Genomic DNA, 6,000 nt, shown 5'->3' on the forward strand with positions numbered 1-6,000 from the left:
TTGGAGGATCGGCATTATGTCTGCTAATTTGTAAAGGAATTTTTCAGTCTCCTTTTGTGTTCAGAACCACAGTCAGTGACGCTAACTTACTCTATCTCCTACAAGCTATCGTTACCATCTTAAAACGTGAATTTTATGAAAGGCTAAAAGTGATCACGGAATCAGTTCTTCCGCGTGACACATGCAGGCTTTTATAATAGCATACCAAGCTTAAATCGTTTACCTGTATAGAAAGGGCGGGGATACACACTTATCGCAATCATCCGGATTTGAGAGTGATACACTACTTTTCTTCATCTTTCCCCCGACAAAGACCATGGTAATTCAAAACAAACAAACAAATAAACAAACAAACAAACAAACAAGCAGTTGATTTATATCAGAACGTAGAGATTTTTTTTGTGTTTCATGTATGTATAGGTCATCTCTTGATGTATAGTAGGCATTTGTTGTCGTTTTTACAGCGTTTCCTAATAAATGCCTATAGCGAAAACCCAACAAAACTTCTATCAAGGAGGGAAGGGAACTTAAATTCAAATATCACATAGTTTACAGAAATCAGACATGTAAATAAGGCAATCATATACATCCGCACGGCCGATTGTAATCTCTTACTATGATTATCAAACATGATCGCCTGCATTTACGTGCTTTTTTCTAATTTCTTGAACTTTGCCTCATTTTCTCTCTTTTTTTAAACAATTGCTCGAAACATTTAAAAATCTTAACACAGTCTGCTATCCCACAACATAATATTCCATTTGATTTGTCACTTATTGTTGGTCGGGTGACGCCAAATGTTGGAATCTCGAGCGATGATACACGGCATTTTGTTTGTTGGTTTTCGTCTCATCGCTCAAAAGAATTTTGACTACGATTACAAGACATAACTGATGGTTTACAGAAGTGATCATCAATTCAGTAAGGATTAGTCAAGTCATGAATTCACTTTACCCATCATGACTGTCTAATCGAACTACGACATTGTTTGGGTAACCGCGCCTTTTTATTCTCATAGTTCAAACTAATTCTTGACATAATCAAAACAAATAATTCTTTATTAAATTTCTCAAAATACTCAATAGACGGCCTAAGTCAAAACTTTCTACAAAGATTGCCTATACGGCAATCTTTACTAGCCTAAACAAGTTTTCTAGAGCTATCAGTTCCCCCTATGACAATGACTTCGATCGCGTTTTGAACTTGTATCGAACTACTTTCAAAAGCTATTACCTTTGTAGTTCGATTAACAAACCAGTCTTTTGAATTCATAACCAACATTCGTAATCGTAACAATACAGTAACATAGTACTGCATGTCAATAAAAGTTGGAAAATGTAAATGCTATAATAGTAGCGCAAAAAAAAATGAGTAACGATTATCTTCATACATTCTAATTCCTAGTGATGTCGCTACGAAAATGACACATGGTTTGGTTCAAGCAAATAAAAGTAAAAAAGGAATGGGATATACTTCTAATGATAGTACCACGCCGTACAATGCATTTCACTGTATTTTGTAACATTTGGTTACGTTTCTGTGCGCTTTACGTATACAGAAAATAAAAGGCAGATTGGTGCTATTAACATGCTAACACGCAACGCATTCAAAATGTTTTTTGAAATACACCGTATACAATATAATGTTTTAGTATACGGTTTGAAACTTTGAATTTGCGAGTCCTTTATGAAATTATGAGCAGGGTTATTACATTATCAAGCAAAAATTAAAGTATTTAGGGATTCGGATTTGCGCAGGAGACTAACAGTGCTATATATGGCGATCGTTCGCGACAGAGACAATCCTCTTCAATAGATATACAATGTAATTCTGTTTTCATGAATTGAAAGAGAAACGAAAAGAAGTCAACTTTTTAACTTCATTTAGCTTTCTCACCAATTGAACTTGATTTGATCTGCCATGCATGATATCGCTGTGTGCTCTATTAATTATATTGAATCATTTAATCGGCGTGCTTGTTATTTATGCAGAATATCACAGGTAAGTTTAATTCATTGAAGTTCATAATGTTTGTACATATGGCGTGTTCGTTGTTTTCTATTTTCATTTTTATAATATATCACGTGTCCATTATCTGATTCTGACCACGAAAATATGGCGACTGTTTAAATGCGGAGCATGTACTGCAAAACTGTAATGTCTTCTGCCAGTATAGACAAACTAATTTCTAGTCTATCCCCGCTTAAAATTGAAATGAAATTGAACAAAAAACAAAAAACAAAACGAAGTTCGACTTTCAGTAGATTTCAACCGTTTTGTATAGTGCCTGATTCATGTAATGGACACAATTCTTTAGCACATAAGCAATCACACAACTTTCGTGAATAGATGTGTCTTAATGATTGCATCTCATGGAAGAAAACTCGTCTCCTTGCCTGAATTTTAGCTTCTTCCTGTTCAAGCTCGCGTGAAAGAAATAGTTGAACATCAATTGCAATCATTAAGAGAGGCACATCCTTAGAAATAAGCACAGGAGTACTGAGACACACTACGAAATAAAAACGGGCCTTTTATCGCTATTGACAACGCATGACATTGAAATGCTTTTTTTTTTCCTTGGGGGAGGGGGGTAATACAATTGATTATTCTGAAGGTTCGTTAATCACACAATGAAATATGGTTTGCTATTAGCTTAGGTTCATTAGCAAGAAAATTAAATGCGGTTCCTTTCCGGTAGTTCCTTTACCCGAAAGTAATCAAGCAATCATTTTTTTTTTTCTGATAAGGTTTGTGAATACAAAACGAAGTGAAGAAGGCCTAAGTATTAATTCCGAATATTTTTTCAGTATTATTATTTATGATCCACTTCTCAAACGCAGAAAGATTGTAACTGCACATGTGATGTAAAAAAAAAAAAATCCGCTTAAGCTACAAGTTAATTGTTTTTTATATGCTATGCTATTAGAAAAGTGACTGAGAATCATTGTAAACCCAACGTGAAGCTGTCAAGCCTACATCAACCTTTGCTTCTGATACTTCTGATACTTCTGATAAGCGATAATTACTGTGCACGCAACGCCTATAAAGGAAATGTGCCTTTAATATGGCGGGAATTCATAATGTTACGGCTGTATACAGCTGCAGCAGAAAAGACGCGAAAGCAGTTTTTGATGCTCTGCAACATTACGACCATGTGCGTAATTTGAGGGTTTTAAGTACACGCAAAGAACCTCAAAAGACGACTGTCGTTAATCAACTTCATTGACTTTTTCTACCGATGCTGTCTTTTGAACCCCCGCTTAGAATAGGTTCTCAGGTTCTATTTAATAGGTATTGGTACTTGCTAAACGCATCCTCTTTAGTTTCCATTGACAACAACATGGGAGGAGAATGGAAGCGATGAATGCCCTCGCTAAAAGACGCTTCTCGTAAGACGCATTGCGTGCCCGCCTACAATAGGTTCTCAGGTTCTATTTAGGTATTGGTACTTGCTAAACGCATCCTCTTTAGTTTCCATTGACAACAACATGTATAGGAGGAGAATGGAAGCGATCAACGCCCTCGCTAAAAGACGCTTCTCGTAAGACGCATTGCGTGCCTTCTTTTCTTTCTACTGTTTCCTATTGTTTGTGAGTTAAAAATTGCGGCAAACCACAACGCAGCCGACACACAACGCGTACCGACTCATTCATGCGGCGGCAGCGGCACGGACACAAACGCGCCGAAGTTTACATTCGGGCTGCCATATTGGTCAGAATCGTTAATGATAGACCTGTCCTGCGATTGGTTGATTATCTTACATACCCAAGCTATCGCCTTATACGGTAGTGCGTGCGATGGAGCGTAAACGCCGTCGCTAAGCAGGACAGTTGTATTGTTTCGTCCCGTGAAAGAAACAGGTTGTGAGCATGAACATAGCCTGAACTTTGAGAGCGATTTTCTCCGTTATTTAGAAAATCAACTGACATAACAAACGTGGTTAATATTCGTTTTTATGATCTATAGGGATGTCGAAATGAGTTGTATTACATATCAGTGTAAAGCTTAGAGTCTGTAGAATTCACTTATAGGCATAACTACGATTTCATTTTTTGCGACTTTTGACTCATTCCGACGGAGCGCCACAGATATGTTCTCAATTTATCTCACACATTCCTCAGAATGACAATACACTGTCAAATAAAATGTTGTTGTCTTTTGCATTATACACTCTCAAAAAATGAATCTTAGAAATGTTGTTTTATCTATGCTGTTTACCATACCAAGATCTATAATGTTTCAATTTCACATTATCACAGATATACACATGTATGTAATCCAGATACATGTAAGCATGTATCTTCATTCTGGATTTCTGAAAGCATATTGGGCATCTGACCATCCAGGAAAAATTGTCTGTCATTACTGAGATCAAAAGACTTATTCACGATATGATTAAGTTACAGATAATGGCCATGTGACATGTTGTTGCAAAAATATGACACTCTTGTTTTGCAATTGGTTTCTTTCTTTCCTGGTTTTTACTGTTTTTTCAACTGGCTATGTTTGCTTGTCTGTTTTGTGTTTGTTTTGTTTTGTTTTTGGTTGTGGATCACAACAGACTTGTCCTGATAATTACATTGAAATCTATGCTTAACTTTTTGACTAATATTGCATACAGATAAACAAACAAGCAAACAAATGTAATCACAAAACATATTAAACATCATGTAATTTAGACATACATGGCAGTGTTATTTCGTTGAGGAGCAGAAAATTAAAAAATCAGATGCTAAACAATGTTTCATATGCATAAAGGGATAAGAATCAGATTCTGCCTTGTATTACACAGAACAAACAAATCATTTCTTGTTGTGTGCATTTGACAAACTGTCCAATATTTCTATGATTCTTTATACCTGTATGAATTCTTGCTTGTGGAGTATGCATCACTTTGATCGTAGACTCTATTTGTGTTTGAAATTGTTCTTTTTTTCTTTTTTCTTTTTCTTGCTTAAAAGTCTGGATGAAGACCGATTGACCGTTACTATTAGTCAGCATGCAGTGTAATGAGTTTGTGACAAATATGCGATTCTATTTTGTTGTTAACTGTTGATATAATAACAAGGAGACTCCACCCTATGTTCAAATAGAATTTGATAAGAAGAGTGATATCAAATGAATGACATTGAGAATTTCATAAAACTCAGACAGAAAATTACAAATTTAAGGAATGTCAAAGCGGAGCATGTTTTCACATTATGATGATATTAGTTGCAGTCCATTGTGCCAGTTAGAAAAGGTGTTGCCTGAAAACACTCCTGTGGTTTATAGATGTAAGTACTATGGAATCCTGCATTGTAAGTCGGAGAATCATGAAAATAGTTTGTCAGTAGATCATGATATATCGTCGACCTTATGCCAAAAGGGCCTTAAAGAACTTCCCGTGTTGTGCCAAAAGGGCACTAATAGTGTACAAAGTCTATAGTGTTAAGGGCCTTTTATTGGCATAACAGTGGAAGAGGTTTAGGGCCCTTTTGGCATAGACCAACGATATTATCTTCCTTCCCTTTACAATTTTGCCTAATTGTTACAACTCTAGCACAATATGATTTGGAGGATGGTGTTGCTGTCAAAATGATCATGACTTTGATGCATCATAATGTCAGTGATTGCAACAGATTCAGTAGCCCCTGGAAACATACAAAACTTCAGACTTTCGAGGCATTCCTACTTTCTGTACAAATTTGATAAATATGCCACTGTTTCATTTGTCAAAGTTTACTACATTTGTCAAAGCGAACTTTAGTACAAAATGGACTTTTTCTTGAATGATGTGAAAGACTGAAATCCCGTCCCTTTCCTCAGACTCTTGTCTGCGGTCCAAGCCCATACCAGTGCCATCCATGATGTTTTGCATCGTTGTGATTTGGAGATAGGTAGCAAAATACAGGACTGATGAATTAGTGACTGATAGTAGCAAATGTGTAAACGCTGATTTAGGTGATATCAAGCAGGACATGAATATTCATAACTTTTAAAATCAGAAAGTAATGTGGC

This window comes from Diadema setosum, chromosome 8 (genome assembly GCF_964275005.1).
Source record: "Diadema setosum chromosome 8, eeDiaSeto1, whole genome shotgun sequence".
NCBI classification, from domain to species: Eukaryota; Metazoa; Echinodermata; class Echinoidea; order Diadematoida; family Diadematidae; genus Diadema; species Diadema setosum.